Raw genomic sequence first — 26,838 nt, 5'->3', positions numbered from 1 at the left:
TTTTATTTATTTATTCATGAGAGACACAGATATTGGACTTTTTCAAATGCTTTTTCTTCATCTATTTTTTAAAAGATTTTATTTTTTTATTCATGAGAGACACACAGAGAGAGGCAGAGACATAGACAGAGGGAGAAGCAGGCTCCCTGCAGGGAGCCTGATGTGGGAATTGCTCTGGGATCATGACCTGAGCCAAAGGCAGATGCTCAACCACTGAGCCACCCAGGCAAACCTCTTTATCTACTTAGATGATCATTTAATTTTTTCCTTCATCCTATTAATGTAGTGTATCACATTTATTGATTTTTATATGTTGAAACACCTTTACATCCCAGGGATAAATCCCATTTGATCGTGGTATATGATTCTATTAATGTGCTCTTGACTTCGGATTGCTAGTAGGTTTTTTGAGGATTTTTGCAACTCTGTTTATCAGGGTCATTGTCCTGTAGTTTTCTTTTCTTGTGGTGTCCTTCTGTGGCTTTGGTATCAGAGTAATGCAGACCTTGTAAGATGAGTTTGGAAGTGTTCTTACTTCTTCAAATTTTTGGAAAAATTTGAGAAGTTTCTGCATTAATTCCTTAAGTGTTTGGTAGAATTCACTCATGAAGCCATCTGGTCCAGAGCTTATCTTTGTTGGGAGGCCCATATTTCGGTAGGGTCACTGACTGTCCTCTGTGATCAGGTGAGGCCTTAGGCTGGCCTCCACAGCTGCTCAGCAGGGCAGGGCATCTTACTGTGTTCCTGGCCAGATGGATCTGTCAGCTTGGCTTCATGGATGGACAAAGCTGATGGCTGGGCTCTCTGGCTAGGTGAAGCTGCTGGCAGGGAAGTGGTATCACCACCAAGATCTGTGCACTGTTTGCTATGAGCCCCAGCCCCAGTCTTTGTTCCCAGATGACACCAGGTGGTCTAGCCCTAGCAATTACCCCACTATTCCCCATGAGATGAGACTAAAGTACACCTCGTGGGTTGTACCCTAGAACCTTGGAGAAGCTAGATATCTGACTCAGGCTCTCTTTTTTTTCCATTGGAGAAATCATAGGCCCAGAGGATCCCTCTAGATATGGTGCTGTGTTGGCCTGGGGTAGAAACAATGTGTTCAAAGTGAAATGGTTCCTCTTAACTTACTAATGTGGCTTTTCCTTGATTTTTGTTCTAAGGGAGTACTTTGACCTCACCCCCAGGTTCTGGGATTTTCACAAAGGTGTTCTTATCTGTTGATAGTTACTTATTAGTATTTCTGTGAGATTGACTAGAGCCAGGGACCTCCTACTCCACCATCTTGTTGCTGTCATTCCTTTATCCCTTTTTATGGATGAATACTATTCCATTGTATGGCTATACCACATTTTGTTTATCCATTCACCAGCTAGATATTTGTGTTGTTTCTGCCTTTGTGTTATTGCCTGTAATGCCACTGTGAATATTTGTATGCAAATATTTATTTGAGTATCTATTTTCAGTTCTTTGGGGATATACCTGGAGTGGGATTACTGGGTCATATGGTAACTATATAGTTAACCTTTGAGGAACTGCCCAACTGTTTTCCAAAGACGCTGTACAATTTTACTTTCCCACTAGCAATGTTTGAGGGCTCCAATTTCTCCACATCCTCACTAATACTTGTTATTCCTATCTATTCACAACGTTATATAATATGTCCATGATTATTTGGAGCCATGAGGATGCTCTGTGCTTTTAATAGGAAGACACACATCTTATCACTTATTGCATTGATTTGTTTTTATGAGGCTTAGGAACATATGCACGCTTCCTTATGGATAACACTTTGTAAGAGTACCTGTTTGCTAGTGGGGGTTGTCTGCGTCTACCATGCAAAAGGAAGGTTTATCTAAGTGTTGACTTGCATATGAAAAAGTACCTGTGTCTTGATTATCCCTAAACATATTCTGCTGAGGAGTCATCTTCACTCTCTCACATTCAATTCTTTGAATTAATGCAGCTGAGATCTTGGATAAATATAGAAAATTTACACGATCTTAGCAATTGCATGCCAGCTTTTTATTGTGATTTAAACAAAGACAAAATATCATGCGCAAAAACAAACAAAAGATAGTTAGTCAGGCATTGTTGTTTCTAAAGATGGAACCCAACCTCCAAAGCTAGAGATTCTTCCTCTATTTATAAACTTATGTGGAAATGTCACTGCTAATTTTAAAGAATTGAAGCCTGAGTTGTTGGGTAGTGCTGAGTGTTGGGCAGTTGTTGGGTAGTTTTAGATAAGCATTTGAATTTAGATTTCTAAAACAAATCCACATTCTGAATCTGAAAATAGTTTCTTATTATGTACAATGTACAGTGCTTGGGATATAAAAATGTTTGAAATTAAAGCTTTATATAACAGTGATTTTAGTTTCTTTATTTGCCAGTTTAATGGGGGTATTTTGGAAATACTAATCTATCATGTCTCCCCTTATCACCTCCAAATCATGTCTCCAGTAGCAATTTATACCACTAGGCACTTGGGAATGATGGGGGACATCTTTTCCCCTGTTATAACACCTACCATTTAACTACCTAGGAAGGAAAAGGGTTAACAAGATAGAGGAAGTAGAAAGCTTACACTGCATTGGACAGTTAGCATGTATTTTGCTGTGCAGCATCTAGATTATTTTCCTGTTTGGGGCAGTGCCTACTATATGAGCTTTCTTTGCAGCAGAGAAGCTGGAAATGCCTGAACTTGCTTCCCTGTGGTCCTTTGAAGCCAGGGCTATCCTAGTCACATTGTTCCAGACCTTAAGTGGCAAATTAAGGATACAAAGCAAGGATTCTGTAAAATCCATCCCGACAGGCATAGTATTAATGTGGTGGCAGCCACATTCATTGTCCAGCATCAGTGGCAGTGGCAGTATGTCTTCCAGGACCCATTTCTGTGATGTTGCTCTTAGCCCTGATACTTCTCTGCTTGGTTCTTCAGCCCTTCTGGAATCTGTGAGTTACCCATTATCCAGGACTAAATTCATTTTATGTTCAATTTAGGCAAACTGTTTTCTATTGCTTAAGAGTTAAGACCGCTAACGGGTACACTATCCCCTCCCTTCCCTGATGAATTGATGCAAAAGAGAAGAGATCAGAGGTATGGGAATCAGGTAGTGTTTTTACTTGTGTTCTAGATTCACATTTCCAGCCTAGGGTTGGGAGGAGAGCTTAAACAAGAAAAACTGTTTACTCTGCTTCTCAGATTTGGGACGTCTTACAAAGCATTTATATGGCCACATGACACAGCCATGTCAGAGTAAAATGAGCAGCACAGCATGGTTAGACAGAAAAGAGGCCTAAGTTTTGCTCCTCAGAGTTTCCGAGTATTCCATGTATTAATGAAAGCATCTCAAGGTCCCCATGTGTCCTGAGGAGGAAAGTGGAATATAACTGATAGTGCTTGATAGTGAACTTATGAACAGGATCACAAAACATGGGACAAGGGGATTTTGTAGTTGAGGGCAGCAGGGCAGGCTGACTGGGTCACAGATGCAGTAAGAGAAGCAACCAGATGTCAGGGTGGTAAACTGCCAATGAAGTGAGTCCAAGTTAACAGGATCACTGGACCATTGGGCCCTTTCTGAGCTGAGAGATAACAGGCCATTAATTTCCATCCATAGGCCAGATGGTTGCACAGTGACAAGGGAAAACTACTACTCTTACCACAGAAGCCACTGGAGACCAGTTATTATGGGACAAGATAGAAAAAATATTATTCCATTTTATTAATAGGGAATAAACATTCCTTCTGTGATGTTGAAGTGAGAATTGGGTAGAACTCTATGATCATTTGTGTGAAACTGATTTCAGCTCAGATCAAACAGGTATGCTAGTTGACTTGTGGCATTTTAGGGAGTTCACTTATGAAAATGTACATCTTGTTCACTGAAATGTGGCTTGTAGGTGCTGAGATCTTTGCCCAAAGAACTTTTTTGTTCTGCCTCTACATTAGGTCAGAGTTTTTTTTAGAAATATTTATCATTAGTCAATATTTGCATTTTTCATTCCTGTAAGTTGCTGTGCTTTTCAACAAACTGAAACTTACTGAATTTGAATATAGAACCCTAAAGTAAATTGCCGAGCAGCCCGGATGGCTCAGCGGTTTAGTGCCACCTTCAGCCTAGGGCATGATCCTGGAGACCTGGGATCGAGTCCCACGTCGGCTCCCTGTGTGGAGCCTGCTTCTCCCTCTGCCTGTGTCAGTGCCTCTCTCTCTCTCTGTCTCTCATGAATAAATAAATAAAATCATAAAAAAATAAAGTAAATTGCCTAGCATATACACGATATTCTCATTTCCCAGTGTTCAATCCAAGAAATTAGTATTTCTGTTACTTGAACCAGAGAAGGTGGTTTATTTCAAGCATTCAAATCCTATGTGGCATCCAGATTCCCTGGCCATACTGACCAAGTAGGCATCATATGAACCATATGGAAGACAACAATCAATATTACTATTACAACATTTTGATTTATATGACTCACCTATTTATATCCATTCACACTGCCTGGTTTTATTGAGACATCACACATTTCCTTGGCATTCAGACATGGCTAATTTTTTTTTTAAGTAGACTCCATGCCCAGCATGGAGCCCAATTTGGGTCTTGAACTCATGACCCTGAGATCAAGACCTGAGCTGAGATCAAGAGTCAGACACTTAATTGACTGAGCCACCCAGGTGCCCTGAGACATGGCTAATTCTTATAAAGGAGCTGATGTAAAGAGGGATGCCAAGGAATTTGCTTAAGGCAGAGGTGGAGTTAAAATTTATTAATAACTTAGTTACTTGCTCTGATTGAACTTGTATTTGTTGGAGATAATATCCATCATCACTTTAATTTCATGTCTGTGGGACTAGGTAGTGCACGATTGTAATCAGTGGTGTTGTTACCATGCCATAGTTCTAAAATGACATTTTACCAAGAAGGACCTAATATAAGTTATTTGGTTCAGTTGATTATGTAATTTAAAAGACCCTTTGCTATACTGTCATCTATTTGAACACTTTGAAATGAGATTCTGTATTTTCCCAGAGGACCAAAATATATTAAGGTGTGTATGCATGTATAATATATATTCTTTCAATTCTCATTGTCTAGGGACAATGGTATTTAATCAGTTTGATATAAAGATAGCTCTAGGATAGTGATAAAAATGAAATTTTCATAGATCTACTTTTTAAGAACTCCCTGCTATCACCAAGAAAAACATAAATAATCAAGCTAACTGGATTCTCCCAAATACATGAATGTGAACCTACCATATATAAGATGAAAGTATATAAAAGAGTGACATAGTATTAATGGTTGAATTGTCATTAGTAGCGATGGTTAAAATTTTGTTAGAGATTGTAGGAAGAAAATCTGAAGTTAACATAACCTTGATTTTTGAAGTATGATCAATTAAAAATGTTATTGTAGAGCATTAAAGACTCTTCTCTTTGTATCTGTTATAATTATGAGAAAGTAATTGAAAATCATAATACTTTAAGATATTGAAAATCATAATACTTTTAATACATTATGATTTGAAAATCATAATACTTTTAAAAAAGTTTAATGAATACAGTAATTATATCATTTTTTCTTATAATGGTCTCAAATATTAACAGGCACTATGCTAAGTAATGCTAATATGAACTTAGATGTATTCAGAGTGCGTGCCTATACAGATAACTAAACACTATTGCTGCAAAGTTGATCCATTTATTACCTTAGATTATTATTTATACGATAGGCTATAAGGCATTTATGAGAGTGATTCATTAAAAAAAGTCTGGACTAGCATGAATATAATAAAATCCAATCCTTATTATGAGCTGAATTGTGTCCCTCCTCCGATTCATATGTTGAAGTCCTAACTCCTGGTACATCAGAATGTGACTGTATCTGGAGATAGTTTTTAAATAGGTAATTATGTTAAAATAGAGTCACTAGGAAGAGCCCTAATCCAATATAGCTAGTATCATTATAATAAATGGAGATCAGGACACAGTGCCATGGAGTGAAGACCATGTGAAAATGAGGAGGTCAGATGGCTATCTGAAAGCCAAGGAGAGAAGCCTAAGAAGAAACCAACCCTGCTGATACCTTAATCTGAGACTTCTAGCCTCTAGAATTACAAGAGAATAAATTTTTGTTGTTTGATCCACAGTCTGTTGTACTTCATTATAGCAGTCCCAGCAAACGAATAGAATTGTACATAGAGAGTTGTTATTTGCATATATTCAATTGCATGGAAGCTCATTACTGATGGTGTTTATGGCCTTGTAGCTGCTAAATTTGGTTCAAGAAGCAAGACAACTTGGTGTTTGCAATTATTCTCAAATGAAAGACCATAGATAGTTTGTACATGTTCTTTTGCTATTGTAGAGTAATCCTGGATGTAAAAGGGCAGTGACAAGGAATAATCTAGCTGTTTGCTCAATGATGACAGTCCACTACCTATGAGGAGAGTGTCATCAAATTCTGCCCTTAGCGTGTGCGCTCTCTCTCTCTCTCACACACACACATGCAATATATGGTGTCAGCAGTTTTCAACCTAAACTCTATACCAGCCAAATCATCAGTTGAATATGTGATAGAATATAAACACTTCAGAAATTCTAGGTCTTGAAAACTTTGACCTCCCACATACCCTTTCTGAAGAAGCTATTAGAGGCTGTTTTCTACCAAATGAGAGAGAAAATCAAGGGAGAGAAAAACATGGGCTAGAGAAAACAGGCAGCATCAGAAAGGGGTGATGAGGGACCCCTGGTGGCTCAGCAGTTGAGCATCTGCTTTTGGCTCAGGGTGTGATCCAAATTCAAGGATCGAGTCCCACATCAGTCTTCCTGCATGGAGCCTGTTTTTCCCTCTGCCTATGTCTCTGCCTCTCTCTGTGTCTCTCATGAATAAATGAATAAAATCTTTAAAAAAAAAAAGAAAGGAGTGATGAGAATTCAAGGAGGATGGTGAACAGAACCCTAGGGTGACAGCAATGCCCTACGTATAACAGGTCCTGATCATAACAATTTGATTCAAGATATGCTGCTGCCATTTTTATCTTCTTCTTTCTGAAGACAGAGTGCCCAGCTTGGCCTTGTCCAGATTCTTACCTGTTCTTGGCTTCATATTTTCTGGGAAATTTCCTGCTCTGCTGGACAAGGCCTTCTGCCTGGATCAGCCAGTGACACCATTTCATCCCACAGAGGTGTTCTGTTCTCTCTCTGGGAGGAACCTAAAAGCAAAAACTACAGAGCAACCTACCTTCCTGACCATATCCCTGTTGGACCTCCAGTACCAGACCACATCGCAGCCCTGCCAGATGTGCCAAGTGTGGTGAACCTTGTGTTTCCCAGTTCTTACTCACAACTTCGTTCCCATTACCCCAGAAAGGGCTCTGGTAAACTCTCAGTGAAGTCAAGTTTGCACTAGAGTAAATTAAGTGTTATTGGAACACCATACATCTAGCTGTTTGTGTATTGTCTGTGGCTGCTGTCATGCCACAGTGGTAGAGTTAAGTAGTTGTGACAGAGACTACATGACCTTCAGCACATCTCTTGAATTTGTTCAACTAACAATGGCAATATTGCCTATTCCTTAGAATTAGATTTGTGCTTCATCCTTGGCTTTTCAAAGTAGTGAACGGGAGGAAAAAGGAGGATGTTATAAGGGAGGAACTCACAGATATTTTAAAGTATTGGTAAGAGTTCGTTTCTTCACCTGGGTGTGTTGGGTGCTTAGGAGTTCATTTTATTGGTATTACCAGTATGAATATATTTTGTTAGTATTGATTAGTACTCTTTATTTTTAAAAAAACATTTATTTATTTATTTGACAGAGAGAGACAGCGAGAGAGCACAAGCAGGGGAGTAGCAGGGAGAGGGAGAAGCAGGTTCCCTGCAGAGCAGAGGCTCGATCCTAGGATCCTGGGATCCTGAGACCATGAACTGAGCTGAAGGCAGATGCTTAACCAACTGAGCCACCCAAGCATCCCTATTAGTATTCTTTAAAGTAGATGTCTGTAAACTCTTTTTGCAAGGGTCAGATAGTAAATATTTTTGACTTTTTGGGTCATGCAGTCTCTGTCACAACTACTCGACTCTACCATTGTGGCATGAAAGCAGTCATAGACAATACACAAACAGCTAGATGTATGGTGTTCCAAAAGCACTTAATTTACGGAAACAGGCAGTGGATTAGATTTGAACTATAATTTGCCAGCTCCTCCAAATTGCACATACATGTTTTATATACTCTTATAAATGTGTATCTCTTAAAAAGTATATACACACACACACACACACACACACACAGACACACGAGCATCTCCCCCCCAAAACCTGGGATGCCAATATTCATTCCATGGTTGCTATAGTCTGAATATTTGGGTCCTTGTCCCCATTCTCCCATTTATATGTTGAAAATCAGACATCCAAGGTGATGGTATTAGGAGGTGGGATCTTTGGGAGGCAATTAGGTCATGAGGGTGAAGCCCTCAGCGATGGGATCACTGCCCTTACAAGAGGCCTCTGAGAGCTTCCTTGCCCCTTCCACCATGTGAAGATGCAAGGAGAAGTCTGCAACCCAGAAGAGCCCCTGACCTGACAATGCTGACACTCTGATATTGGGCTTCCAGTCTTCAGAACTGTGAGAAATAAATTTCTGCTGCGGATAAGCTACTGAGTCTGCGGTATTTTGTTATAGCAACCCAAGTGGGCTAAGACAATAGTAAATTTAAAAAATGGCTTTTTAGCTCCTTCCTCTTTCTGTGTGCTTCCTTCCCTTCTATATTTTAGTCTGATCTGTTTTCATATTACCTTGCTATGGTGATTTTTGGCATATGCCCTTATAGGATGGATCCTGGATTGAGAATCAAGGAAACTCAGTCCTAAAAAAAAAAGAAAGAAAGAAAGAAAGAAAGAAAGAAAGAAAGAAAGAAAGAAAGAAAGAAAGAAAGAAAAGAAAACTCAGTCCTACTCCTCCACACCTCTTCCACTGACTAGTAGTTAAATAGTTAAGTGAGAATGCTTTTTCTTCCTCAGGTCTCAGTTTCTTCCAATGTAGAATGAGAGATTTGGACCAGGTGGTTTCAGAGGCCAATTTACAGCTCAAATACTTTGCTTTTTCAGATGTCTTACTATGATTCAATTTTAGACATTTACTCAAGTACTTCCTTCCTCCTCCACCCCCTGCCTGATCCCACAAAGCACAGCTTAAGTCATGCATGAACATTTTCTTGGTTATTTCCATCTCAGTGTTCTAGGTTAGAGGGTTCATATACTAATCAGTGTTTAGATCTTAACATTCTGGGTTTGTCAGGAAGACAGTTGTTTTTTTAACTGCACAGATGAACTCCCAAGTGAAGAATAGAGACTTAGTAACTGTCCTGTCTTCAGAGAAGAATTACAAAATCTATCCAGAATCTGTCATAATATCCTAATGGTGTTGGTTGTGTTATCAATTAAAGGCTTGTCAAGTAATCTATTATAGAAATGCAATTTTTTAGGTGTTTATAAATCCCATGGTGCTGATACTTTTCATACAGGTTGTCAACTGCAGTATAAATTTTTATTTCTATAGGTTTAGATTTATAGATGAGTATTAGAAATGAGAAGATAGAGCCTATAGTTCATTGGTAGATAGCTGAACTGAACCCAGGGAAGAGTGAGAGGTCCTTGATGATGCTTCATCTCTAAAGATGAAGACATCCTGACCAGGCTACCCGGGTAGTAGTTTGGAGGCAGCACATTGAAAATAAAATGTAGGGCAGCTCCAGTGGCTCAGCGATTTGGCGCCACCTTTGGCCCAGGGTGTGATCCTGGAGACCCGGGATTGAGTCCCATGTCTGGCTCCTTGCATGGAGCCTGCTTCTCCCTCTGCCTGTGTCTCTGCCTCTCTCTCTACCTGTGTCTTTCATGAATAAATAAATAAAATATTAAAAAAAGAAAATAAAATGTACAAGTCTTAGGAAGAGAGCAATGATAGTCAAATTTTTCTTCTAATAAATGAAAATAAAAAATAGATGAGAAGATTGCATGTGATTAGATTTCTATGCTCTCAAGTCTTTCAGGTGATTATCTCACAAAGAAATCCTAATGTAATCAATTGCATGTATATGCATCAGTTGACTTCCATGTCTCAGTTCCAGCAAATGCACAGGAAATGAGTTCAAATTCAGATTACACTTTAAATAGTACCGATGGGGTCTGGACTAGGAGAGTGAAGTTGTTTTCAGAGAAGAAAAGGAATTCATCCCAATGGGCTGGAATTGCCAACAGTGGCGTCTAAAAGTACCCATTGCTTATGGAAATGTAATGTCCTCATTTCTACCCTTCTCCTCACTTGGCCTCCATGATCTTCCAGTAAGCCCTGGACAGGTCCTTGCACATATCAGCTGCTCCATGAAGATTTGTTGACCTGAATTCTCTTTGACAGGCCATTTTATTCAGAGGAGTGTCTTCTCAGCTTGAGTAACAGTCATAAAACAAGTTAAAAAGAGCACAGCTGTCTAGGTCAGAATATAATCCTAAACACTTCATTTGAGCCTGGCTATTCAATTTCAATGTACTTATTATAGAGCTCCTACTATGTGTCAGAAATTGGAGAAAAGTAAGTGAAGCTCCAGGTTTTGAAGTTGTGAGAGGGATATTTCAGTTCAATTTTATTTTATTCCACTCTAATAGAAATTTATTGACTGTATACTCGGAACCGGACTGTGCTGGACACTGGTTGTCAATTACTCTTCAAAATAGTAGGACACAAATGGCATTTTCATTTTCCCTATTTTGTGGATAAATTTAGAGGGTCTAGAGAGGTTATAAGCCCTACCAAGATGATCCTACAAATAAATAGTCACATGTGGGGTGGGAGTGAAATGTAAGACTTGCCTCCAAACTCCATATTTTTTCCCACCACAACAAACTGCTCTGTAACAAGCCCTACTGCTTGGACACAATTAAAAAGGAGCTTTTTAATCTGGCTGTTCACCTACTTTCAGAACTGGGGAGGCTCCTCAAACATTGACCCATTGTCAACCTCCCTGTTGCTGAGCCTAAGTAATCAGACCATAGGACAAGGTAGCTAACTTGCTTACTTTTCTTCCTTTGGAACAAGTTAATTTCTCTGGATTTTAAAAAAAATCTATAATAGGTGTAACAAAATCACCCATATTGCAGGGATGCTATGCATATTCAGTCTTCCAGTTTCTTTAGATAAACCTGGTTTGGCCACTAGCCCTAACTAATCTAGGCCACACCCCTGCTCATTGGTTTGTTCGTTTGTTAATAGATTCATTTACTCAACATTTATTAAGTATTTATTTATGTTGAGCAATGTGCTTGATACAAGAGCTTCAACTGTGAATGACATAGATGCGGTTCTCTTGCCCCTATAAACTTCTGGTCTGGAGGGGAAGGCAAGCATGAATCAAGCAATTATAGTGAAATATGACCACAGTAGGTGGTGCTATGGGACTAGTCTTGGGGGTTCCAGAAAGACCACTCTCTAGAAGAGGTGACATGTAAGGTAGCTGGGAAATAAAAGATGAATGGAAGTTGCCAGGCTAAGGGGGAGGGATATAAGAGCAGGTTAAACATGTTGCTGGATGTCTTTGCAGAATCATTGATGTTTTTAGCCATTTCCTCTCCACTTTCCCAGCCCCTACTTCGGAAAAGTGCACGAGCCAAGCTCCGTTCCCCAGGTACAAAGCCTTCATAAGTCATCTAATCCTAACCTACTTGGACACAGGGGAGCAGGTGTAAGGATTAATGACCCTGTGGAAAAGGCTCCTGCCCTAATTAATCAAGAAAGACTCACCCTTGGCCACATCCATTCAGAGACTTACACAATTTATGTTCACTTGGTTCTTATATACTGTTAGAACTATCCACACCTCTCTCAGATGTTTAAAGAACTTGCTAGGGAACAAGTTCAAGAGAACTGTGCACAGGATGGAAGAGATGGTTAGCTATAGCGCTCTTTACTAAATAAGGCAACTTTTCTCTGGAGGTTTTTGATCTATGTGAATGTGGATAGTGTGGGTGATATGTGAATAGGTCTTTTCATCTCTCTCATGTGAGCCAGTATTCATTTACCTCAACCATCACACTTCCTCTTTTTATTTCCTTTTCTTTTCATTCAGATTTTATCTTTGTCCCTAAGAGCAAAAGAAACTAATGATTACTACAAGGGTAGCCTAGTCAGCAAACAGGCTCCTGTCTTGTTAGTGATTTTCCAGAAGCTTGAAATTGCACTATGTGCATCGGTTTGTCGGCTGACAATGTTTTTTTTTTTTTTAAATAAGTCATTTCTGAAAACTTTTAATAGTCTTGAAAAACACCACTGTCTCTCTGTTAAAATGTTATTAGGCTTTTTTACATGATCTACGTGTTTTTTCCTTTCTGTCAGTTGCGGACTTGTCATCTGTAGCTTAATGGGCCTCTGGTGCCTTCATTATCTAGGTCATTGTACACAAAAGGAAACTTTGATTCTCTGTACCCTTGGGCTTTGATCGGTATCTGTACATTTATGCCCTTATTCAATTGTCCATCAAACATTTCTTTTTTTTAAAAGATTTTATTTATTTATTCATAGAGACAGAGAGGCAGAGACACAGGCAGAGGGAGAAGCAGGCATCATACAGAGAGCCTGACGTGGGACTCGATCCAGGGTCTCCAGGATCACACCCTGGGCTGCAGGTGGCACTAAACCGCTGCACCACCGGGGCTGCCCCATCAAACATTTCTTGATCAAGGCTCTGGGTAGGTACTGGGGAAGATCCAAGAAGGAAAAGACATGATCCCTTTGCCTGAGAGATTCAAGGGGAAAAGCAGACACAAGCAGGTAACTCACGAGGCAGTGTGATACAGCGTGGCACTGATGTAAACAAATTGCCAAGGGATACTGTCTCTCAGGTTAGCAAAAGTCTCTGGAGGGGACGACAGTGTTTGACCCATATTCATTAGATCACAACATCTAAGATTTTTTTAATTGAAATATAGTTGACACACAGCGTTACACTAGTTTCAGGTGTATACATAGTGATTCAATAACTCTATGTTATGCTATGTTCACCCCAAGTGTAGCTACATTTGTCATCTGTATCTAAGATTTTGGAACCACATTGTCACTGATGTTCCATTGTCACTGATGTTCGCAGTTCACCTAGTGAGAACACGACCTCTTGAGAACTGAAGTTGTAATTTTGTGTAGTCTGAATCCTTTTTTTTTTTTTTAAAGATTTTATTATTCATGAGAGACAGAGAGAGAGAGAGAGAGAGAGGCAGAGAGAGAAGCAGGCTCCATGCCGGGAGCCCGACGTGGGACTCGATCCCAGGTCTCCAGGATCACGCCCTGGGCTGAAGGCAGGCGCTAAACCGCTGAGCCACCCTGGGCTGCCCATGTAGTCTGTATCCTAATCTCATGGTCACAAACTTGTTATAGAACAGTGGTCTTTGACTCAGGGCCCACTGGCAGAATCTCTGTAACCTGGACATCCTTTCCCCATTTTCCCTCTCATTCAACAAGTGCCTCTAAGGGTAACCTGCCTCCATACCTCTTCTGCACTATGGGGTGCGTTCATTATAGTTTAAGCAAGTTTAGTTTTTTATAAAAAAATAATTAAAATATAAATGACCTATGACATTATATTAATTTCAGGTGTGTAACATAAACGATTCAACATTTGTATAGGTTGCAAAATGATCACCACAGTGAGTATAGTTACCATCTGTATGGTGACACAAAGTTACAATTTTTTTTTTCTTGTGACGGGAACTTTTAAGATTAGCTTTCTTAGCATCTCTTAAAAATACAATACAATGTATTGACAGCAGTCGTCATGCTGCACATGACATCCCTGTGACTTATTTATTTTATAACTGGAAGTTCGTACCTCTTGATCCCCTTCACTCATTCCATACATCCCCCCAACCCCACCCTCCAGCAGCCACTGTACAGAGAACCAATCTTTTCTAAGCTTTATTTTGTTTGTTTGCTTTGGTTTTTAGATCCCACATGTAAGTGAAATCATATGCTATTTCTCTTTCTCTGATTTATTTCACTTAGCATAATACACTCAAGGTCCATCCATGTTGTTGCAATTGCCAAGAGTTCATTCTTTTTGATGACTGAGTAGTATTCCATTTTATATATATAAATGCATACATATGTATATATTTATCACATCTTCTTTATTCATTTGTCCACTCATGGACACTTAAGTTGTTTATATATCTTGGCTATTTTAGATACAATGCTGCAATGGACATAGAGGTGCATATGTTTTTTTCAAATTAGCAGTTTGGTTTTCTTTGCTGGACCATATGGTAGTTTTATTTTTAATTCTTTTTAATTCCATAGAGGGTGTACCAATTTACATTCCTACTCACAGTGCGCAAGCATTCCTTCTTCACATCCTTGCCAACACTTGTTATTTCTTGTCCTTTTGATAATAACCATTCTGACAGCTTTGAGGTGGTATCACATTGTGGTTTTGACTTGCATTTCCTGGATGATTAGTAACATTGAGCATCTTTTCATGTGCCCATTGACTATCTGCATGTCTTCTTTGGAAGAATGTTTATTGAGATCCTCTGCCCATTTTTCAATTGGATTGCTTGGGTTTCTTGTTGTTGTTATTGAGTTGTATAAGTTCTTAATATATTTTAGATATTAACCCCTTATTGGATATATGATTTGCAAATATCTTCTTCCATTCAGTAGGTTGCCCTTTCATTTTGTAGTTTCCTTGACTGTGCAGAAGCTTTTTAGTTTGATGTAGTCCCATTTGTTTATGTTTTTCTTTGCTGCCATTGCCTTTGGAGTCCAAAAACATATCACCAAGAGTCAAGGAGTTTACTGCCTATGTTTTCTTCTAGGAGTTTTATGGTTTCTGGTCTTACATTCAAGTCTTTAATCCATTTTTTTTAGTTTGTTATGTGAATGTTTTTTTTTTTTAATTGGAGTTCAATTTGCCAACATATAGCATATCACCCAGTGCTCATCCCGTCAGGTGCCCCCCCTCAGTGCCTGTCACCCAGTCACTGCAACCCCCTGCCCACCTCCCTTTCCACCACCCCTTGTTCGTTTTCCAGAGTTAGGAGTCTCTCATGTTCTGTCTCCCTCACTGATATTTCCCACTCATTTTCTCTCCTTTCCCCTTTATTCCCTTTCACTATTTTTTTTATATTCCCCAAATGAATGAGACCATATAATGTTTGTCCTTCTCCAATTGACTTATTTCACTCAGCATAATATCCTCCAGTTCCATCCACGTCGAAGCAAATGGTGGGTATTTGTCGTTTCTGATGACTGAGGAATATTCCATTGTATACATAGACCACAGCTTCTTTATCTCAATGGACACCGAGGCTCCTTCCACAGTTTGGCTATTGTGGACATTGCCGCTATAAACATTGGGTGCAGGTGTTCTGTTCTTTAATCCATTTTGAGTTAATTTTTCTGTATGGTGTAAGATAGTTGTCTAGTTTCCTTCTTTTGCAAGTTGCTGTCTAGTTTCCCCAGAACAATTTATTGAAGAGACTGTCCTTTCTCCATTGTATATTCTTGCCTCCCTTGTTGTAAATCAATTGACCACATTTATACATGGGTTTATCTCTGGACTCTCTATTCTGTTTCATTGGTCTATGTTTCTGTTTTTATGCCAATATCATACATTTTTGATACTATAGCTTTGTAATATAGTTTTAAAAACAGTTCTTATTTAAATCCAAGTTAGTTAACATGCACTGTAATACTAGTTTCAGGTGTACAGTATAGTGATTCAACACCTCCATACATCACCTGGTGCTCATCACAAGTGCACTCTTTAATCTACATCACCTATTTCACCCATCTTCCCACTTACTTCCCCTCTGGTAGCCATCAGTTTCATGTCTGTAGTTAAGTCTGTTTCTTGGTTTGCCCCGTCCTCTCTTTTTTCCCCTTTGCTCTTTTGTTTTGTCCTTACATTCCACATGAGTAAAATAATGTGATATTTGTCTTCCTCTGACTGACTTATTTTACTTACAATAGTACTCTCAAGCTCCATCCATTTCATTGCAAATGGCAAAATTTCATTCTTTTCTATGGCTGGGTAACACACACACACACACACACACACCCCACAATATATACCACATCTTCTTTATCCATTCATCTACTGATGAACACTTGGGCTGTTTTCATAATTTGGCTATTGTAGAAAATGCTGCTATAAACATTGAGGTGCATGCATCCCTTTGAATTAATATTTTTGTGGGGTTTTTTTTGGGTAAATACCTAGAAGTGTAATTGCTGGATTGTAGGATAGTTCTATTTTTAACTTTTTGAGGATCCTCTGTACTTTTTTTCCAGAGTGGCTGCACCAGTTTACATTCTCACCAATAATGCAAGAGAGTTTTTCTCCATATCCTTGCCAACACCTACTGTTTCTTGTGTGGTTGATTTTAGCCATTCTGACAGGTGTGAAATGATATCTCATGGTAGTTTTGATTTGCATTTCCTTGATGGTAAGTGATGTTGGACATATTTTCATGTGTCTGTCAGCCATCTGTATGTCTTCTTTGGAGAAATGCCTGTTCTTGTCTTCTGCCCATTTTTCATTGGATTATTTGTTTTTGGTGTTGAATTTTATAAGTGATTTATATATTTTGGATACCAACTCTTTACTGGATACATCATTTGCAAATAAATATCTTCTCCCTCTTTGGGTTCATTTTGTTTGGAACTCTCTGGGCTTCTTGGGTCTGGATATCTCTTTCCTTACCCAGGTTAGGGAAGATTTTAGCCATTATTTTTTCAAATAAATTTTCTGTCCATTTGTCTTTCTCTTCTCCTTCTGAGACCCCTATAATGTAAATGTTATTTGGCTTGATCTTATTCTTTTAAGAATTCTTTCTTTTTGCTCTGTTTGGATGAGGCTAAGGGAGAGCAAAAAGATGACATCCTCTAGCCTGTATTCCTTGAGAGTTCCTCCATAGCTTCTAGATATGTGGTGATCCTGAAGCATGCCCCTTAAGCTGGAGCTCTGGAACAAGTAAATAGGCCTTTCAGTCTGTTGTTTGTACAGTGCCCAGCAGTTGGTAGCCTGCCAAGGACTATCTTTCTGATTGTTTCAGATCTGTAGGGCCCAGGAATGCAATCCTCCCTGGCCATGAATACCAGCTCCTCAAGGCCTGTCCTTTGTGTGGGCTATATGTGCCTGCCAGCTCTGACAAAGCTATAGGGGTGATACAAATGTGGGTACCCAGTTGCCTGGCTCTGGCGAGGCCACAAGGTTAGGATGTGGGCAGGGTGTGCCCACCAGTACTGGCAAAAATGGTACTTCCCACTGCCAGCGCTAGCAAGGTAGAGTGAGAACATAAAAATTGCGCTCATCAGTCCCTGTATGTGAGGCCTTCAAGAGTAGAATCTCAATCCCCTTTAGCCCTAGGGTTCTTCTGGGTATATAAGTCCCATTGGTTTTCAAAGCCAGGCGTTTTGGGAGCTTATTTCTCTGGTACCAGTCCCAAGCACTGATGTGCCTGATGTGGAGCATAAAGCCCTTATTCCTCCTGCAGAAGCTCCATATTTGTGAGACTCTTGATTGGGAGTCACTCTGTTTGGGGTTGGGTTTTTGGAAAGACTACATCTCTCCATCCTACCTGTCTCAATGTGGGCCTTTTATCCTTTATTGTGGAGGGAATTATTTCATATGGAGCTATCGATTTGTTGTGTCTGTGGAAGAAGTTGGGTTCTGGATTTTCTTATTTCGCCATTTTGAAATGCCTTCTCTCTCTCTTTTTTTTAGATTTATTTATTTATTCACGAGAAACACACAGAGAGAGAGAGAGAGAGACAGACAGACATAGGCAGAGGGAGAAGCAGTCTCTTTGCAGGAGCCTGATGCGGGACTCCATCCCGGATCCCGGGATCATGACCTGAGCCAAAGGCAGCTGCCCAACCTCTGAGCCACCCAGGCGTCCCTGAACTGCCTCCTCTAATGATGAGCAGTGGCTCTCACCACCCCTATGGCGCCACCAGAGCTTTTATCTGTGCTACTTCCCTTTTCTTTCCTTTCTGGTTCATTTTGTTATTTGTTGTTTTTCTAGTTTCTTCACTGATTACTTAGCTCATTTATATTACATCTTTCTCTTTTTTAAAGAAGATTTTATTTATTTGAGAGAGAGAGAGTGACCAAGATAGAACAGAAGTAGGGAGAGCAGCAGAGGCAGGGGAGAAGCAGACTCCTCACTGAGCAGGGGGCCTGATGTGGGACTTGATTCCAGGACCTTGGGATCATGACCTGAGCAGAATGCAGATGCTTAATTGACTGACCCACTCAGGCACCCAACATTTCTCTTTTGTATTTTTTATTTTTTTAAAGATTTTATTTATGAGAGAGAGAGAGAGAGAGAGAGGCAGAGACACAGGCAGAGGAAGAAGCGGGCTCCATGCAGGGAGACTGATGTGGGACTTGATCCCAGGACTCCAGGATCATGCCCTGGGGCCAGAGGCAGATACTAAAGGGCTGACCCACCCAGGGATTCCCCTTTTCTCTTTTTTAAACAAATATTTTAAATCTAAATTTTCCCAAGTACAACATAGGTTTTGATATGAGTTATTTTCCTTTGTGTTAAGTTTCAGAAAATTTATACCTTCATATTTTTTCTTTAATTTGATATTGATCAGAATGTTCCTTAATTTTAAAAAATATTTATTTATTTATTTATTTATTTATTTATTTATTTGAGAGAAAGGGAGAGAGGGAGGGGGAGAGAGAGACACAGAGAGAACAAACAGGAAGGGTAGAGGGAGAGGAAGAAAGAATCTCAAGCAGATCCTGTGGTGAGTGTGGAGCCTGACACATGGCTCAATCCACAACACTGAGGTCATGACCTGAGCCAAAACTTAGAGCCAGATACTTAACTGACTGTGCCATCCAGAGGTCCTAAGAATGTTCCTTAAGTGGTAAAGTTATGGGGTCATCTCTGAGTTATTAATTTCTATTTTTATTGGAGTGTGGTCAGAGTATGTAAACTATATTATCTTTAAATTTGAGAACTTAGCTTTCCCATTAGCCAAGTATGTGAGCAATTTTTATTAATGTTCCACTAATATAAGAGAAGAATGTGTTATTGCTGTTTGTAGGGTAGCTCTCTCTCTCTCTCTGTCTCTCTCTCATCTTTGTGTGGTGGGTGGTATGTGTCTATATACACAGATGGTCCCTGACTTGTGATGGCTTGACTTACGATTTTTTGACTTTACAATGGTGTGAAAGTGATATGCATTCAGTAGAAACTATACTTTGAATTTTGAATTTTGATCTTTTCCCAGGCTAGTGATATATGATCCAGTACTCTCTCATGATGCTGGGTGATGGCAGCCAGTTGCAGCTCCCAGTCAGCGATGTAATCACAAGGGTAAACAACCAATACACTTTCAACCATACAATTATTCTGTTTTTCTTTTTTTAAAAGATTTTATTTATTTATTCATTGAGAGACACACAGAGAGAGGCAGAGGGAGAAGCAGGATCCCTGTGGGTAATCCCTCAGATCACAATCGGAGCCAAAGGCACACGCTCAACTACTGAGCCACGCAGGTGCCCCAATCATTCTGGTTTTCACTTTCAGTATAGTACTGAATAAATTACATGACATATTCAGCACTTTATTATAAAATAAATTTTGCACTATATGATTTTTTCCAACTGTAGGCTAATGTAAGTGTCCTGAACATGTTTAAGGTAGGCTAGGTTAAACTATGATGTTTTGGACGGCCTGGGTGGCTCAGCGGTTTAGCGCCTGCCTTCGGCCCAGGGCATGATCCTGGAGACCCAGGATCGAGTCCCATGTCAGGTTCCCCGCATGGAGCCTGCTTTTCCCTCTGCCTGTGTCTCTGCCTCTCTCTCTGTGTGTCTTAAAACAAAACAAAACAAAACAAAACAAAACAAAACAAAACAAAACAAAAACAACCCTATGATGTTTCATAGGTCGGGTGTATTAAATGAATGTTATTTTATGTATTAAAATATTTTCAGTATAATGATGGGTTTGTTGGGACATAATCCAATGATAAGTCAAGGAAGATCAATCAATTGATCAGTTTATCTATGTTAAATTGAGCTTTTAATGTATATTATTCAAATATTTTATAAGGATTTTTTTTGGTATGGCCTTTTCCTGCTTCTATCCCCATTAGTGATCCTTGTGTTTTTTTTTTTTTTTAGTTTTTGTTGTCCTCCTAGAAGATTTTGCTTATTGTATTTCATGCTATGCTGTATTTGCATGACAATTTAGTCTAGTTTTATTAACATTGTGGGTTCTAGCTTTTACCATCACAAAATTTCTTTCTGTCTGATTTAATACTTTAGACCTTGGGGTAACCCTATAACTGATAGTGTATTGTCACTCTTTTCATTTCCACTTGCTTAATATAACAACACATCCTTTTATTTATTTTTCTATTCCTTAAAAATATATTTTTAAATAGGTAATTGGAACAGAATCTGATTAGATACTCAACCTGGTTGTTCCTTCTGTGTCAGTTGCTAAATGACACTTTCCAGTACTCTTGCATGAAGATGGGGACACAGGACTGGTCTGATCAATAAAATGTGGACAGAAGTGATGTGTATCACTTAAAAGGCTTGCCTTGAAAAGGTCCTTTAAGATCCTCTGTGTTCTTACTCTTTTTTTGTTCATGGACTAACTAAACTCAGACAATTCAGTAGAGGATTTGAGGGCCTAGCAGAGGACAGACAGAAGGATGGAAGCTTATATGGAAAACTTCAAAGAGACCACCCAAGTGGATTGTGACACGACAGGATCTGTTTTGTTTTGGTTTTTGGTCATAGTATTTAACCTACCTTAATATGGAAATAAATTTATAATGCTTCAAATTCAAAAGGTACACACATATATACAGTGGAAAGTAATTCATCCTTCCCCTCTGGTCTTCTAGCCACCATGTTCTCTTCTCCAGAGACACTCATAGTCAACAGTTTTTGTGTATCTTCTAATTCTGTTCATGTCCTTTTAGTTTTTTACTACTGAATCATTGATCTTTTTCTATCAATTTAAAATTTCTATTTATATATTGAGGAAATTAGGGCTTTTTGGTGGTGTAAGTGGCAAATCCTTTTCTCAGTTTGTCTTTTTTTTCATGTAAAAGGTTTTGATTTATACATAGTTGAATTTGTCAGTTTTTAATGGAATCTTATTTTGTGTAGTAGTATGCACAATTTCTCTACATTTATCTATCAATATATCAAATTTGAATAGACCTATGCCTTTTCCTCCCTAAGTCATTTACTTCTCCACTCCTATTTCCACCAACACCTTCAGAAGTCATTTACTTTCCTGTTTCTGAACACTCTCCAACTCCCCTCTCTTTACTCTCTATCTCTTAGGTTTTTGCTGAGATAGTCTGGAATTTTAGGTCCAGGCTCTACATATTTACTATGGGAAAATGTCCCCTCTGTTTAAAAAATCCTTGCAAAATCCTTTTATTAGTTTCTTGGATCATAATCCTCATTCGTTTAGACATAATTATAAAAACGATATGATTCATTGTTCAATGCCCTTTCTTGTATTTTATTCAGAAGATTTTTGTTCTGATTTGATTTTCATTTAGCTAGAATACTTCCTTGAATGAGTTCTTCAGAAATGCCTTCCTAACCCTTGCAAGTCTTAAAATATCTTTTCCTTCATTTTTTGTATAAATGAGACCTTGGCCAATAGACATTACTTAGCTACAGTTCTTTTATCTTAGCAAACTGTAGGTGTTGCTACATTGTATTCTAGTTTCTGGTATCACACATGAGTTGCTGGATATCACTCTGTTTATTTCTCTTTAATAAGAAAGATTTCCTTTCTTTAGAAGCTCTTAAGAATTTTTTTTTAACCTTGGAGTTTAGAAAGTTAATCAGGGTAGGTCCAACTCTGTCTTTATTTCATCAAACATGCCTGGGTCTCAGCAAGCTCTTAGAGTCACAAAACTCAAGTTATTCTTCAGCGCATAAAAGTTGTTGCTGTTATATTGTTGATGATTTACTTCTTTTCTATGCATTACTCTTTCCTTCCTGGAAGTCCTAGTAATCCTGTTTGATTTCCTGGATCTTTCCTCAGTGTCTTTTATTTTTCACTAGATCCATTTATTTGTATTTTTGGTCTGCAATATGGAATTGTTTCACTTTTTTATCCTGCAGAAAACCAATTTGAATTTTAGTAGGACTGTTCCTTTTTAAACTTTATTGACTTTAATAATTTAGACATTGTATTTGTCAGTTCCTGAAGCATTTTTTGTGTGTGCATAAGTTGAATCATCTTAAGACTTCATTAAATTTATTAAATCTTTTTCTGTTTCTTTTATTAATTCTCTCTCTGTAAGAGCCGCCCTATTCAAGTCATTTACCTTTAAACAGCTTGGGATCTTATTTTAATTCTAGTAATGTCAAAGCTCTCCCAATTTCCCCGAAGTTAATTAAGGCTATGGTATTGTGGTCTACTGCATTAATAGATGATAGGAGATATGGTGGGAGTTTATCTTCCATAGGACAAATAGTCCACAGTTTGGCAAAATGTGACTCTGATGCAAATCTGGTGTGAGAAGCCTCTTTGGTGTCAGGAAGGAATTGATTCTCTCTTCCTGACAGCTCTTTGCAAGACCAATCAAACAACTAAAGGTAACCCTGGCAACATGTTGGGGCCTAGACAAGATCCATGATGACATGCGAGAGAGAGACTCACTTGGGAAGAATCAAGGACTGAACTTAGGATGCTGTCTTCCCAGAGGAAGGAGGGAGAGTGACGTAGATCTGATGCCTTGTACTTCATCTGTAGTGTGTCCCAAGTACCACTGCCTTATGCTCTCATGGTCTCAGTACTTCTGGCATCAGCAGTGGCATGATTCTTTGGATTGATTTTTTATTATAGCCCATGATCCTGAAAGGCTTGACAGAGTATCCCTGGGGTGCTAAGTAGCCTGACACCACCGGGTCCTAAAAATCATCTGTTTCTTCTGACCCTCAGTGAGCCCCCAACAGTGTGCATGCTCCAGCCTGGACCCTCACTCACATACACATTCTTCACTGCTTGGGAAGTTGACCAGGTTGCTTTTGTTCTCTGCTTGGGAGCCCACTCTCTTAACCTAGTCCATCAAGATCTCCTCAGTGTGCCTCTGGGTGTATCAGGTAAACAAATCCTGGCTGGCGCATCCTTCTGGATCTCCGGGTGTACCTTAATTGAGAGTGAATACTTTGCTTAGGTCCCTGCTCCGGGGAACTGACCACCTACCACTTCTCTTATCTAATACTGTTGGTATGAGGTTGAAATGAGATGTTTGCAAAACTTTTATGTAAAAAGACTCCCACTTAATGTAACTGTCATGACTTTTGTTGTGTGTGTGAGAGACATTTGAGCTTGTGTCCTATCTAGGGCACATGAGTGTCCTTATTCTCCTCCACAAACATTGTATGTTCTCATTCATTTGGGGAATATAAATAATAGTGTAAGGGAATAGAAGGGAAGGGAGAAGAAATGGGTAGGAAATATCAGAAAGGGAGACAGAACATAAAGGCTCCTAACTCTGGGAAACGAACTAGGGGTGATGGAAGGGGAGGAGGGCGGGGGGTGGGGGTGAATGGGTGACGGGCACTGAGGGGGGCACTTGACGGGATGAGCACTGGGTGTTATTCTGTATGTTGGTAAATCGAACACCAATAAAAAATAAATTTATTTAAAAAAAAACAGAACTAAAGCAATTTAAAGCAGCACTGTCCCCCCCCCCCAACTACTAAGAGCTAAAATTCACCTTTTTCTTTCCTAGAAAGATTTATCTGGGGGGGCACAAATATGCAAATAATTCATTTCTAAATGATTTTCCATCATATACATGTAAAACTACGCATGCCATTAGGCCCACCTTTAGGAATTGGAATTGGTTTTAAAAATGATAGAATATATTGGTACATTACCCTTGCCATTTGTGTGGGTGGTGATGCTGGGGAGCGGGAGCGATTAAGGAAAAGAGAGGATAGATAGACAAGTAGGTAGATAGGTGGAGAGATAGATAAATAGGTAGATAATTTTGTGCTTAGGTTCTGGAAACCACCTTAATATCCAAAAGTTCTTTTTCTCATGAGGCTTTTTGAAATCAGAGCGAGAGTAATCGACAGAAGATAAGCTCTAAGAAGCCTTGGATTTGGCCCTTTGCCCATATGATTGGTATCTGAATACTGAATATAATCCTTCCTTGCACTCATTCTGTTTAACTTGCAAGAAATGATGAGTAGAGGCGCTGTGTCTGAGAGAGAGAGAGAGGGGGAGAGAGAGAGAGAGAGAGAGAGAGAGAGAGAGAGAGAGAGAGAGAGAGATTTGGTAGTATGAATTCATTACCTGAATTTCAACACTCCATTTTATGGGACACATTTCAGTCCTGAACACTCATGACTAGTTTTGCAGCACATGGGTTAAAAGAAAATACTAAGGGTCATGAGAAAAATATAACTCCTTGAGTGCTGCCATAAAGGGGACCTGCCTGCCCCTTTGAATTTGCAGGGCTAATTAAAAGCGGCATCTTAGGAAATACAGTGCTAGAGAGAGAACATAGTTGTTATCATTGAATATGTCACTAGAGATTACTGTTAGATTTATGACTAAAAGGCATTTGAAAGTGCAAAAGAAATACTGTTCTGCAAACAGCACAGAAAAATTTAATCTATGGCCAATCTCACCGTGGGATATATAATTCTAGTAATGAGTGCTGAAGTGGGCTGATTGGAGCCTAGCTTAAAAATGTATTAAATACACAATAAAAAAGGTTTAATGCATGAAATAAGCCTGCTGGTTAACCTAGGGAAGTGGAAAATTTCAGGTTCAGCGTTATTTTCAAACCCTTAGAAGTTGAGCAGGTGCTCTGGAGACTGAACATTTCTGCTGGTTTTCATAGTCTGTTGTGAGGACTCAATTTCTGTCTTTAGGAATTTGTTCTGTTTTTCAGTTCATCCTGTCATATCAATTTGGACCTGCCCTCTGATGGGAGCCTGCATTACCATGTAACTTAGGAAGAAACTATTAATTAGAGATTGTATTTAAAATTGTATGCACCAGGACAGTCTTGGAGGGAAATAATTTGTTTTAATGAGGGGTCCTCTGGGAGCAGATCTATAACTATCTGACTGCAGTCGAGCTTGATTAGAAAATCCAATGTTTCCACTGCATACAAAACTGAAACCTGCATGACACCACCAACAAACTCTCTCTTCTCTAAGAATGCAAATCAAGCTGTGGTAGAAAGTGTCTTCAGTCCTGAATCATTCATTGTTTTTCTCTAAATGTTTTAGAGAAATACCATCTGGAAATTAGATTTAGGAAGCATGAAATTATTGTGGTATTTATATCAATAAACTGATATTCAAGTTGAAAGAGTTAAAAACCTAGTTATTTGCAAACATTTGGTTTAAGCAAATGAGGAGTGGTTTGTTTTGTTTTGGGTTGTTTTGTTTTGTTTTATTTTGTTTTGTTTTTTTTTTTTTTTGCACGGGACCAGGATGTCTGGAAATAAGGAGTTCTTACTCTTCTGGATGTCTGTCTATTTCATAATTAAAGTGTAAGAACACCTCCCTTGGAATGTTTGCTTTGGAGACTGGAAGAACCTAAACTTGTGCTGAAATATTTCCTTAAAGAATCAAATTTCAGTTTTGTAACTGTGTTTGGAGATTGCTTGTGCCTGTTTCACTCATTTGAGGACATGCACAATTATTTTAACACATTAAGCATTAAAGTCATTCTACAAGTGCTGCAGTAATTCTTCACAGAACAGTGTTTCTCAAAATGCACTTAATATTAATGACTTGAGTCTTACATTTGAAAGTGTAGAAATGTATTATGCTATTTCTTGAGAGTAGAACGAGATGAATAATTCACCAATATTTAATTTTTCCCCTAAGATCGATTTTGCCCCTAATCATATGGTAGTGGCTAGAGGATAAAGGTCAAGAATGACTGTCCTTGGGGATCCCTGGGTGGCTCAGAGCTTGAGTGCCTGCCCTTGGCCCAGGGTGTGATCCTGGAGGCCTGGGATCGAGTCCCACATCAGGCTCCCTGTGTGGAGCCTGCCACTCCCTCTGCCTGTGTCTCTGCCTCTCTCTTTCTCTGTGTCTCTCATGAATAAATAAATAAAATCTTAAAAATGCAAAAAAGAATGACTGTCCTAGACAAGGGATAATGTCTTCAGCAGTGTTGGTAGGGAAAGAAAGCAGAGTTGGCATAAAGTGCATCTGCCTTATTAATGAAAAAAGCTCATGGGACTTCCTTATTCCTTTTTAAAATTTTTAAAAAAGATTTTATTTATTTATTCATGAGAGGCAGAGAGAGAGGCAGAGACACAGGCAGAGGGAGAAGCAGGCTCGACGCAGGGAGCCCGACGTGGGACTCGATCCCGGGTCTCCAGCATCACGCCCTGGGTGGAAAGTGGCGCTAAACCACTGAGCCATCCAGGCTGTCCAGGGACTTCCTTATTCCAATTCAGGTTTCCAGGTACAGGCACCGTCTTGCATGTGGCAGGTGCTCCATAAATATTTGTTGAAAGAGAGTTAAACCCACACTACTCATTGGTTGTTAACTCTGTGCCCGGTACCCTGCTAAGTGGTTTACTTGCAACCTCTCATTTAATCTTGCATATTTGTATCACTCCATTTAACAGATGAAACAATTAATGTACAATTAAGTGTTTTGCTGGATGCCAGAAAAATAGGAGGTAGATGATAGTCAAATCCATGTCTGCCTGATTCCAAAACCTGTGATCATTGGGGTAGGCTGCTGGCACAGATGAATGTATGGATGAATAAATGGATTCACATCTGATCACC

The sequence above is a fragment of the Canis lupus genome, chromosome X (assembly GCF_003254725.2).
Source record: "Canis lupus dingo isolate Sandy chromosome X, ASM325472v2, whole genome shotgun sequence".
NCBI classification, from domain to species: domain Eukaryota; kingdom Metazoa; phylum Chordata; class Mammalia; order Carnivora; family Canidae; genus Canis; species Canis lupus.
The sequence above is the reverse complement of the archived record's forward strand: the minus strand, read 5'-3'. Positions refer to the sequence as shown.